General features: G+C 48.8%; 1 protein-coding gene across 2 annotated transcripts in view; it reads left to right on the top strand.

The window, feature by feature from the left end:
* LOC142571201 (transmembrane protease serine 11D-like) overlaps window positions 1-13,220 on the top strand; it is a 99,212-nt gene that overhangs the window by 63,263 nt on the left and 22,729 nt on the right. The window lies entirely within an intron of this gene.

The following is a 13,220-nucleotide window of genomic DNA, read 5'->3' as shown; positions in this document are numbered from 1 at the left end:
TCTAAGTATCTTAAACGTGGTTTTAACGAAGTAAAGTTGTCTTGCCCATGGATATAACGAACTAGATTTGTCTACGAAACGAAGAAATGTCCTATCCTTGCACACCGAACATATTGCTTTCCCCGAGGTTCGCACACATCCAGCGCAGACGTACAAAACTCTTGCATCCCAGCGTACACGCCGTCGAGAAACACTATTTCTTATCCCGCCGCGAAGCTGCGGGTAAGCAGCAGCTCATTGTGGCCATCCCACTTTTCTCTGTCACTGAGGCGCCACGCAGGCTTGTTGATGTAGTCGTAGCCTCCGAAATTTCACCGGTGCACTCTTGGAGGCTACACCTAGTTGCGCCGAACCTGGGCCAGCACGTGCGATGCACTGCATTCTGAAATTGGGATAGTGATGGTGAGCCGCTGCTTGGGCCTGGCAGGGCGAAAGAATAGTGCATTCACTTGGATGTCTCTCAATGCGGTTCGCCGTGCAGTATGGTGCAGCTCAGCGTGGCCTTCAGCATTCCATCTGCGTCGGTGCAATCTCGGAGGCCACAAGTCGGCTAAGCTAAGCCGCCGCGGCTAAGTTCATTGGCTTTCTCATTTATACAGTGGAGCCACATGAGAGCGGCAGATCAGCTGCGTAGTCGGCGCGCCACGTGTCACATGAGCCTCGGCGAAGACGGACGTTGTTCGTTTCTCAGCTTGCGAGCTGTTTTCTTTGACCAGCCTGCCATTTCGCCAGCTTCACGATTCTATAGACGAGCCATGCGGAAAGCGTAGGCGAAAGGCTATCATATTGTAACAGAAGGTAGCAATCGCAGAGGCAGTCGTGTTTTGCACATGTTGAAGGCTATTTTGCTGTTTTCTTTTTTTAAGTTCGTTGCATGCGTGGCCGTATAGTGGTACCGCGTGCTGCTAAGCTGTCCTTTTCTGCCCATTTTTAAACTTGTGCACCACATTGGAGATGTATTGTAGTAAAGTGAGATAATGTGAATAACAATGTATTGGACATAGCGAAGTAATTCCAGCTTATCCGTCAACTTTTTTATAACGAGGTTTTGCTATATGACTCAACTGAAACATGAGTGGGACTCTTTTTATGCACCGTTAAGCTTTAATACCACTTCCCTTAGTTCCACTCAGGGTGTGACGAAGAGAAACACTAAAACGCACTGTGTGTCGAATATTGCCACGGTCATTTTGCTACTTGATTTATGCAACGTGCCCCGAATTATCACGGCAGTGCTTATCGCACTCCCCTCACGCACTCGCAAGACATGGAGGATGGATAAAACTGCTCATGTGCATCATGTATGCGAAATTGAAAGAGTTATTGTACAATTCCCCAAGGCCAAAAACGAAACCCGCACAGGACTAGGGCTCTGCTATCGCGGAGGCGATGGCTGCGCCTACTAGCGTGAGACTGTGCGCGATCTTGTCGAATGCAGCGCCACATCGGGCGGCGGCCGTATTTGATTGCAATTTTGTGCAGCTCCTTGCTCCCGCATGTTACGCTGCCTCTTCTAGCCACCGTACTTCCACACTCTAAAAACAGTTGCACCCTTTGGGGTGTATATTTCCCAGACAACAATAATCGTCATTTGTCTTGTGCGCATTTCCTTTCTTTAACGCGGCGAGCCCGGTACTTTCCAGTAACGAACGGCATGCGCGTTATGAGCATGACCTAGCATACCCGACTGGAAAGTAACGACCGCAGCGTTTTCAAGAAAGGAAATGGGAGCAAGACAGATGACGATTATCGTTGTGTGGCAAATATACGCTCCAAAGGGTGTAAGGTTTTCTTAGAGTGTAGCTACAGATATTTTTTTGTTTTTGCAATGATCTTCCACTCTTAATTTTCTACATTGGTTTTCCTCATTTTCGCAATGACACACTCTTAGACAAAGGTGCACCCTTTTGGGTGTATATCTGCCACACAACGATTTTCGTCATCTGCCTTGCTTGCGTTTCCTTTCTTGACAACACCACGCCCACAACTTTCCTGTCGGGAATGCTATGTCATGCTGATTACGCGCATGTCGTTCGTTACTGGGATGTACCAGGCTCGCAGTGTTAAAGAAATAAAATGCGGACAAGACAGGTGACGTTTATTGTTGCGTGGCAAGATACAACCCAAAGGGCGTTATATTGTTTTAGAGTGCATAATCTTGACTACATCATCATATTGGCGCTGGTTGTGGCTACTTAGACTTCCTCGCAAAATCATTCTACGTTGTTGTCATCATGGCTAGACGAAGGCACAGAGAGCTGTTCCACTTATAATCTGCTCATTTCAATCCTAGACGGCTACTCTCATTGTAGCGGTGAAGAGTTCGTCGTCCTCCCTTGAGAAAATGTTGGCCAGTGTTCACGATAATGACAAAGTTTTGTGCGGGATCTTTCCTTTGCACTATGAACGGAAACTCCGTGCTGCGGCAGACATCCCCCAGATACGTTGCATCACTGAAGGAGCCACCCGTCCCCAAATGCATGCTAGGCTTCAACGTGCAGTGACAATCACAGCTAAGTATCTGCCGCGTCAAGGCCTCCAACTCTCAACAGAGAGAACATTCACGCGAAAAAAAAATGACCAGTTGTCCAATAATTGTTAACGGAGTAGCGATGCCTACAGTTACACACTACAGATTCCTTGGCGTAGTCATTGACCGGGGATTATCTAGGTCAAGACACGTCGCCGCACTGAACTCAAAGCTGAAGAGTTTTGTTCACGTCCTTCGCGTCATTGCAGGACCGAGATGGGGCCCCTCGGAGTCGTCATGACTTCTATTATACCTAGCCCTATTCGTAGGATATATACGGTACAGCATTATGGCGCTCTCAAGCATGGGACTTGGCTGCGTGCGCGCGCTGGAGAGCATTCAAGCTCAAGCATTGCGCATATGTTTAGGCCTCCCACGATTCACGTCAACCAATGGAACAATAGCGGAAGCTCGTGCTTGTCCTATTGGGGTATACTTGCTCTGCAAGCCTCTTCGAATGTACTTTCGCGTGTTGACCCGACACAGGCAGCATCCTCTGTCATCGCTCCCTGCCACCCACCCTGGTTCCAGCTTTTCAAGGACTATACCGCGCCATCAGAGTGTTTTGCCGTCAAGATTTTCTCCCGCCTGTATTCCGAGAATACCCCCGTGGGTTCTGCCTAAACCTGTCGTTACACTGCAGATCCCTGGAATTACTAAAAAGTCATCCGTTGCATCTATTGGCCTCAGGAAACTCACCCTGTTGCACATTTCTGCAAAGTACAGAGATACCGTACACGTGTATACCGATGGCTCTGTCACACCATATGCCTCCACTGCAGCTTTCGTCATTCCACATATGATCATCGCTCGGCGGTTTAAACTAGACCATAGCTCAACATCAACTGCCGCAGAACTTGTTGCTATCCGGGAGGCACTTCGATTTCTCTCCGAGGAGCCTGCTCGCGCATGGACAATATTCTGCGATTGCAAGCCAGGTCTTCAAACGATTGTATCCTCAGACGGGGCCCGTACTATTCCATGGCTATAGAAATTACAGAGTGTCTTGACCACGCAACTAGAAATTGCCACAATGTCACCTTTCAGTGGATAGCCTCACACTGTGGCCTGATCGGGAACGAACAGGCAGACGCTGAAGCGAAAACTGTTTTAGATAATGTATGTGAAGTACGCATTCCGTTCTCACGAACAGACACAAACCCCCTACTTCGTCGCGTAAACCGCAACTCTACGTTGGAACACTGGACCCAACCAGATTGACGACATAAACGATTACACAAATGGGACGAAGAAATGAAATTTCGTGTCCCTCACAAGCTCAAAAGAAGCCACGCGAGCATGGTGCACCGGGTTTGCCTTGGTGTCGCATTCACCAACTGTCACAGACATATGATAGGTGCCAGCGATACTAGCCCAAACTGTGAATGCTGTGAGGTGCCAGAAACACTTGAACATATATTTTGTGTGTGTGCCGCGTTCGTGCAAGAACGACAGCAACTTGTCTCTTCGATTGCAAAGATCCTTGAGAGACAGCTGTCAGACGAGCTTCTTTTAGGTCCTTGGCCTAATGCAAACAGCGCAGCCCTGGTAACAAGAGTCGATGTAGCTTTTCTCCAAGCCGCTGGGCTGGACGCACGGCTTTAGAGATGCCACAACTCTCTGAATTTGTATAAACCCATCTCTTTCTTATACCATCATCATTCATCAGCCCTTTCCCTCCCCGTCCCTTTTCGCCAGTGTAGAGTCGCAGGCCAGAGCAAGTTATAGCTCGGGCCGACCTCTCTGCCTTTCTGTAAATAAATTTCTCTCTCTCTCTCGAAGGAATTAAGTTCTAGAGGGCATGACAAGTATGTGCTCGGCCCAAGTCGCATGCGGAGGATAATTTTAGAAGGCCTTCTAGAATGTATATCTGCTCTTCATTGAGCAGATACATATTAACCGGTTCATGTACATCTCCTCAAGAAAATGCTCCACATAGGCAAAATTAATGCAGAGCCCTTAACAAGAGGGCCTCATGGTGCAGACGCTGCATGAAATATTAAGCGTACAATTATTATTGTCGCAGCACTGCGCGACTGCTGCAGAAAAAGAAGTAAAGTGCGCGCGTGATATCGGTGTACTCTGCGCCAGCTGGGACTGGCCTGCAGCTTCCACCTTGGACCTCGTTCCACCCTGTAAATAAACATCTTTCGTAACATCTTTGGCGGACGTGCGGGGCAAATCTTGGACGATCCTGGACGACCCAGCCCTACCGACTGTCCGACGGAGTAGACGCTTGACCAGTTTACGACCACAAGCAGCGGACATGGCCGATTCCGGAGAAGACAATGATGACCCCATCTTCAGCGAACCAGACAGCAATCACACAGGTCAGGCCGGCTACTGGACATCGCTGCGAGAGCTAGCCACTTTTTCGGGGAAGGCGAACGAAGACGTTGACACCTGGCTTAAACACCACAACAGAGTGAGTCGCCACAACCACTGGAGCACTACGAAGCAGCACGATAACGTGGTTTTTTTTTTCTCTCTCGCTGGAACCGCGCTCCTCTGATTTGAAAATCACGTGAACGTTCTGAGAAGCTGAAATAATTTAGTTGAAGAATTCAAGTGCTTCGGGGACCCGATCTCTAAGAAAAAGAAGGCTGAGCAGACGCTTTTCCGACAAGCTCAATTACCTGGCGAAATTTATACAACGTACATAGAGGCTGTTTTGAAATTATGAGGAATCGTCAGCGCCACCATGACAGACGAAGAAAAAGTAGGATATCTGCTTAAGGGAATTGCTGAAGATGTTTAAAATTTCCTTATAACGAAGGAAGATCTTAGTACTCCGTCTGATCTCAAGAAACACTGCCGGGCGTTTGAAGCGCTGAAAATGACAAGGATTGGACCAAAGTTCGGGCGTTTGGTCAATGCCACTACTATTACAAGCGTGTCCGTCCCAACCCACGATGACATTTCCTCGGTGATTCGGCAAGTGGTTAAAGAAGAGCTTGAACGCCTTTAAGTTGTTGACGACGCTCATGTATGCCATCAGTGTGCATTTGACAATCGCTCTCGTGTGCCACCAGTCACCTGGGCAAGTCAGAGTAAAGCAGGAGACACACGGTACCACTCAGCGTCCGACTCGAGGTGCGGCGCCACATCGTCCAGCATGCGGCATACGACGATTCAGGGCACACGGTGCGTGCATCCGAAAGATTGAGCGGCGCGTAAGCTCCGCCCAGATCCAGCGCCCCAGCTTGACTTCTTAGCCACGTCGAGAAACGCAATATAAACAACTCTGCACAACACTGCTACGCTTTACGCGAACACTGTCAATAAAATTATGCCCCTGCGAGTGACAGTACACTTCATGACGGCGCGTTGTCCACTGACGACTCCGCTAACAGTCAGCGATAGGGCCGGTAGGCCTAGCTTGGCGGACGACGTGCCGACGGCGCTTAAGTCAAAGAGCGCTTATGTTTGCCAAAACGATTAACACTGTACACTTAGGTCGCCCGTAACTGGATATAATTGGTTTACTCAACGCAGTTCGGCTTCTTATGTACCAGTTTCTTCCGTTCCCTCCTCAGCTCTAGGCTAATTCGAGTTCTTACCATCCTGTGGTCACTGCAGCGCACCTTGCCGAGCACGTCCACATCTTGTATGATGCCTGGGTTAGCGCAGAGTATGAGGTCTATTTCATTTCTTGTCTCGCCGTTCGGGCTCCTCCACGTCCACTTTCGGCTATCCCGCTTGCGGAAGAAGGTATTCATTATCCTCATATTATTCTGTTCCGCAAACTCTACTAATAACTCTCCCCTGCTATTCCTAGTGCCTATGCCATATTCCCCCACTGACTTGTCTCCAGCCTGCTTCTTGCCTACCTTGGCATTAAAGTCGCCCATTAGTATAGTGTATTTAGTTTTCACTCTCCCCACCGCCGATTCCACGTCTTCATAGAAGCTTTCGACTTCCTGGTCATCATAACTGGATGTAGGGGCGTAGACCTGTACAATCTTCATTTTGTACCTCTTATTAAGTCTCACAACAAGACCTGCCACCCTCTCGTTAATGCTATAGAATTCCTGTATGTTACCAGCTATATTCTTATTAATCAGGAATCCGACTCCTAGTTCTCTTCTATCCGCTAAGGCCCGGTAGCACAGGACGTGCCCGCTATTTACCACTGTATATGCTTCTTTCGGCCTCCTAACTTCACTGAGCCCTATTATATCCCATTTACTGCCCTCTAATTCCTCCAATAGCACTGCTAGACTCGCCTCACTAGATAACGTTCTAGCGTTAAACGTTGCCAGGTTCATATTCCAATGGCGGCCTGTCCGGAGCCAGTGATTCTTAGCAGCCTCTGCTGCGTCGCAGGTCTGACCGCCGCCGTGGTCATAAGAAGACATAAGTGGACATAAGAAGCCGATCAATGAGTTAGCGGTAAGAGGGAAAATAGAGGAATTCCAGATCAAGCTACAGAACAGGTATTCAGCTTTAACTCAGAAAGAGGACCTTAGTGTTGAAGCAATGAACGACAATCTTGTGGGCATCATTAAGGAGTGTGCAATGGAAGTCGGTGGTAACTCCGTTAGGCAGGATACCAGCAAACTATCGCAGGAGACGAAAGATCTGATCAAGAAACGCCAATGTATGAAAGCATCTAACCCTACAGCTAGAATAGAACTGGCAGAACTTTCGAAGTTAATCAACAAGCGTAAGACAGCTGACATAAGGAAGTATAATATGGATAGAATTGAACATGCTCTCAGGAGCGGAGGAAGCCTAAAAACAGTGAAGAAGAAACTAGGAATTGGCAAGAATCAGATGTATGCGTTAAGAGACAAAGCCGGCAATATCATTACTAATATGGATGAGATAGTTCAAGTGGCTGAGGAGTTCTATAGAGATTTATACAGTACCAGTGGCACCCATGACGATAGTGGAAGAGAAAATAGTCTAGAGGAATTCGAAATCCCGAAGGTAACGCCGGAAGAAGTAAAGAAAGCCTTAGGAGATATGCAAAGGGGGAAGGCAGCTGGGGAGGATCAGGTAACAGCAGATTTGTTGAAGGATGGTGGACAGATTGTTCTAGAGAAACTGGCCACCCTGTATACGCAATGCCTCATGACCTCGAGCGTACCGGAATCTTGGAAGAACGCTAACATAATCCTAATCCATAAGAAAGGGGACGCCAAAGACTTGAAAAATTATAGACCGATCAGCTTACTGTCCGTTGCCTACAAAGTATTTACTAAGGTAATTGCAAATAGAATCAGGAACACCTTAGACTTCTGTCAACCAAAGGACCAGGCAGGATTCCGTAAAGGCTACTCAACAATAGACCATATTCACACTATCAATCAAGTGATAGAGAAATGTGCAGAATATAACCAACCCTTATATATAGCTTTCATTGATTACGAGAAAGCGTTTGATTCAGTCGAAACCTCAGCAGTCATGGAGGCATTACGGAATCAGGGTGTAGATGAGCCATATGTAAAAATACTGGAAGATATCTGTAGCGGCTCCACAGCCACCGTAGTCCTCCATAAAGCAAGCAACAAAATCTCAATAAAGAAAGGCGTCAGGCAGGGAGATACGATATCTCCAATGCTATTCACAGCGTGTTTACAGGAGGTATTCAGAGACCTGGATTGGGAAGAATTGGGGATAAAAGTTAATGGAGAATACCTTAGTAACTTGCGATTCGCTGATGATATTGCCTTGCTTAGTAACTCAGGGGACCAATTGCAATGCATGCTCACTGACCTGGAGAGGTAAAGCAGAAGAGTAGGTCTAAAAATTAATATGCAGAAAACTAAAGTAATGCTTAACAGTCTCGGGAGAGAACAGCAATTTACAATAGGCAGCGAGGCACTGGAAGTCGTAAGGGAATACATCTACTTAGGGCAGGTAGTGACGGCGGATCCGGATCATGAGACGGAAATAATCAGAAGAATAAGAATGGGCTGGAGTGCGTTTGGCAGGCATTCCCAAATCATGAACAGCAGGTTGCCGTTATCCCTCAAGAGAAAAGTATATAATAGCTGTGTCTTACCAGTACTCACCTACGGGGCAGAAACCTGGAGGCTTACGAAAAGGGTTCTACTCAAATTGAGGACGACACAACGAGCTATGGAAAGAAGAATGATAGGTGTAACGTTAAGGGATAAGAAAAGAGCAGATTGGGTGAGGGGACAAACGCGAGTTAATGACATCTTAGTTGAAATCAAGAAAAAGAAATGGGCATGGGCAGGACATGTAATGAGGAGGGAAGATAACCGATGGTCATTAAGGGTTACGGACTGGATCCCAAGGGAAGGGAAGCGTAGCAGGGGGCGGCAGAAAGTTAGGTGGGCGGATGAGATTAAGAAGTTTGCAGGGACGGCATGGCCACAATTAGTACATGACCGGGGTTGTTGGAGAAGTATGGGAGAGGCCTTTGCCCTGCAGTGGGCGTAACCAGGCTGATGATGATGATGATGATGACTCAACGCAGTCGTTGCGAAGGGCAAACGTGCAAGCGAAGCGAGCAGCCTCGCTCAGACGGTCGGTGTGTGATGTCTGCCCTCGAAATGACTTTGCGTCGCGGCTCCCGATCTCGCCAGTAGCTTAGTGCTAGTGTACTAGTCACTAGTTTGCATAACAAGCACACGTTCGAGATAATTTTACTGATCTGGTAACTATTTCGTGTCAGAAACAAACTGCAGCAGGCAAGGAAAAACAAACACTGCGAGAAACCGGCCAGCCAGCGCCGCCTCTGTGGAGGGAACATCAGAGAACGTCACATGCCAGCCGTGCTATGATTGGCTGTGGCCAGACGATGGTGCGGTTGTCGGACGCGTCGGACGATGAAAATCTGCCCGGTTTGTCACACGCCGGACGTCCGATCCGGCGCTTCGGCACGGCAAAACACCTCGATTCTGGCTGTCGTTCGGGCGCGTCGAACGCCGGATCAGACACCGAATCGGACCGTGTGTCTGCCGCTTTACCGAGAGTCTCGCAAAACCTATGCTGAGCGTCAGGAGGGCAGCAACTTTCCACCGCAATTGACAAGTCTGGGACTCCGGCAAGATGCACCACAACAATTTGTTCCGTGGGCGCTTCCCTCCTACAACCTGCCTGAGAGTTCGTTTCTACCCATGACACCCATGGGAGTCGCGGGTGACACCGGTGTCACCCGCGAAAAGCCGCGACTTCCGCATTTGCTACAGCTGCTGTGTGCCTGGACACATCGCTAGATATTGCCCCCGCCGCCAGCAGCGCGCTCCACGGTTTAATTCCTATACGCACGGACATGCCCGCTGACGCATGCATGCCCGCTGACGAGTCCTGGCCGCATCCCAGTTCCATCCAACGGCTGCAGCAGGGACGCGCGCACCACAGTGACTCCCCCGTTTCCGAGCGCAGCCTCACAGCACCACCGACACGACAACGGCGCTCTCCATCACCTCGTCGTCGCTCCTCACCGCCGCCGCTGGGAAACTAGCTGGTGCGACCGACGGGGGTGAGGCCGCAATATATTCATCTTCATCAAGAGCCCCTGGTGCAAAATTCTTTAAAAGCAAAGTGTATGTGTAGTTGACAATTGACAATGTGAGTGCTTTTGTTTTAGTTAATAAGGGCGGCAGTTTCTGTTATCAGCCTGTCCTTGAAAAACCACCTTCGACAAAAAGTTATGTTGTCTTAGGATCGGAACGCTACCTTTCGCGGAGGTGGCGGGGAAACGTTAGCCCATGTGGGGTCTTTTCTTTTTCAGCTATGATAGGGGACCAGACATATAGAAGTGAATTTACTGTGCATGCACGTACAAGGCATGACATTATTTTAGGAATTGATTTCTTGTGTGAATGGGGTGCAACTTTGGATTGTGGAAGTGGTGCGATTTCTCTTCGCCGTGACGCGCGAACTTCAATGACAGATAGCACCAGTGATGCCGCGGACGTTCTGTGCATGTCGCAAGATGTATGTTTGCCCCCTCAGAATGCAATCTTTGTACCTCTCAATACTTCTTGCCCTCGCACGGGTTCTTGTTGTGGTTTAGCCGAGCCCGATTATAACAACGCGCTCAAGAAAAATGTGATAGTCCCTCGCTCCCTCGTTGCAACCACTGATGGTTGTACTCGTTTGTGGACAGTGAACGTTTCAACCCAATCGACAACATTTCCACTAGGACTTAAACTGGCAAGTTTTGATGAACAAGCCATTGTCAGCATTGAACGGTCAAAATTTCAACCGCCGGGAAAAAATCCAACCCCGATACCAGCCATGATAATTCTGCTGACTTTACGCGCATGATTAACAAGTCACTGTCATTTAGTGAGCAGTGTCTGCTTCAAAGAGCGCTCGCTCGCTACGCCACAGTGTTTGGTATTGCTCAAGACCAACGAGCGTCCCTATACCACCGGCGTCTCGTATGCAACAGCGCATCCATACAGGGCAAGTGACGCCAATTCGTCAGAAGCTTAATCACGTTTCACCTTCAGAGAGAAAAGTCCTCGCCGACCAGATTGAAGAAATGTTACAGAACGGAGTGATCCAGGAATGATGTAGCCTCTGGGCTGTTCCTGTGATCCTAGTCAAGAAGAAAGACATCTCATGGAGATTCTGTGTGGCCTATCACCGCCTAAACACCGTCACAAAAAAAGACGTGTACCCCCTACCACGAATACACAACGCCGTCGACTGCCTCCACTTCGCGTCATATTTCTCTTCTGTTGATTACGGTCACAATATTGGCAAATTCCCATGCGCCCCTGATACAAGGAGAAGACATCCTTCATGACCCCTGTTGGTCTCTTTGAATTCAACGTTATGCCCTTTAGTTTAAGGCAGCGCTCCAGCGACATTCGAGTGATTTATGGATACCGTGCTCCGCGGACTGAAATGGGAAATTTGCATGTGCTATTTAGACGGCGTCATTACCTACGGCCGGACATTTCACGAGCACAATCAGCGCCTGTCGGTCGTTCTTGACTGTATCCAACAAGCTGGCCTTATTTTAATCTCGAAGAAATGTCAATTCAGTGAGCGTCAAGCCCTCGTACTAGGCTTTCTGGTCGACAAAGACAGCATACGACCGGACCCTGAAAAGATATCAGCGGTTCGCGACTTCCAACAGCCACACACGGTTAACGATCTGCGAAGATTTTTTGGCCTTTGCTCATATTTTCGGCGCTTTATCAAGAATTTCGCACAGCTTTCCTATCCCCTCACCTCTCTCCTTCACAAAGGTATCCCATGCCTGTAGACTGCTGACTGCGAGTCGACGTTCTAACAGCTGAAATTTTTTTTACTTTTTGCCCTGGTTCTGCGGCATTTTGATCCGTAGGCGTCAGCTCCGCTGCATACTGACGCCAGCGCCGTAGGCGTTGGCGCTGTGCTTGTTCAGCTCTGCGATGCCCGTAAGCATGTCATTGCCTACGCTAGTCGGACACTTACAGAAGCGGAGAAAAACTACACCGTTACTGAACTCCAGTGCACAGCAGTCGTCTTCACTATTCAGAAGTTCCGTCCGTATCTAAACGGCCACGCATTCACGATAGGGACTGACCGTCATTCACTCTGTTTGCTTGTTGGGCTGCATGGCCTGTCTGGCCGGTTGGCCCGCTGGGCTTTGCGCCTTCAACTACAAGAGCAGACGCTATCACACGGATGCTGATTTCCTATCCCGTCTCCCTTCGCCGCACACTAAAGCTGACGATGATGACTTCGATGACTACCTAGTCTCCATCTCTTCCGACTTTCCAGACCTGAGTACCTTGGAGAGCGAGCAACGTTGTGATCCTAACTGTAAATCCCGACGGGCAGCTGACCGTTAGCCAGCAGGAACAACCCCGTTTACTTTTCGTAATGGTTTGCTGTACAAAAAAAAAATTACTCGGCTGATGGTCCTCCTTTGCTCCTAGTTGTGCCCGAAAGCCTGCGTCCTGCTGTCCTTCGTTCCATGTCGCCGTTATGTCGTCGCCAAAGTGACGGCAAGTAATCGGCCTTCACGTGCGACGCAAGTTGCTCACGTGGCTAGACTCAAGCAGTATCATCACAGGTCCCTTTAACTCGCTCGGCGAGCTTCGTCTGCCCCCGGGAAAATGTCGGAACACTGAGCGACTGAGCCAGAAAAAGAAGAAGTAGAGTGAGCACGCGTGCTCTCGGGGTGCTCTGCGCCAGCTCGGCCTGGCCTGTGGCTTCCTCTTAGACCTCCGTTTCACCCTGTAAATAAACTTATTTCGTAACAATATATATTTGTTGTGCAGCACGCGTAGCCCAGTAGTAGCGTATGGCAGTGCATATGCGCATTATGAGGCCCTCGTATGGCAGCGCATACGTGGGATATGAAGCTCTCGTATTCATACGAGAGATACGAGGCACGCGTATTCCTACAAGGGGTATGAGAGACATATCCAATAATCTAGTTTGTACGAGCCACCTATACCACGTACATACCAGATTTTTTAATAGGGACTGCAATGCGGAGAAAGGTTTATGACAGGAAAACAATCCCTCTGTTCGATCTGCTAGGCTACTTGTTAGGTGTTATGGCAGAGCGCAAGCAGCTTGGTTTAGGCAAGCCGCTGCAGAGCCGCGTGTCAGGCATACCACAACACTGATACGGCAGGAGCATCCTTGCAGCACGCCGCATGTACAGTGATCACGGTTCTTTCAGGCATGCATGATTGAGCTCAAAACCAACAAACGCTGCACTAATTTTTCAACGTAGCCATTCTTATTTTGCCTACCT

Source organism: Dermacentor variabilis, chromosome 2 (assembly GCF_050947875.1).
Source record: "Dermacentor variabilis isolate Ectoservices chromosome 2, ASM5094787v1, whole genome shotgun sequence".
Lineage (NCBI taxonomy): Eukaryota > Metazoa > Arthropoda > Arachnida > Ixodida > Ixodidae > Dermacentor > Dermacentor variabilis.
Note: the sequence above shows the minus strand (reverse complement) of the source record. Positions and strands in the feature narration are given on the sequence as shown.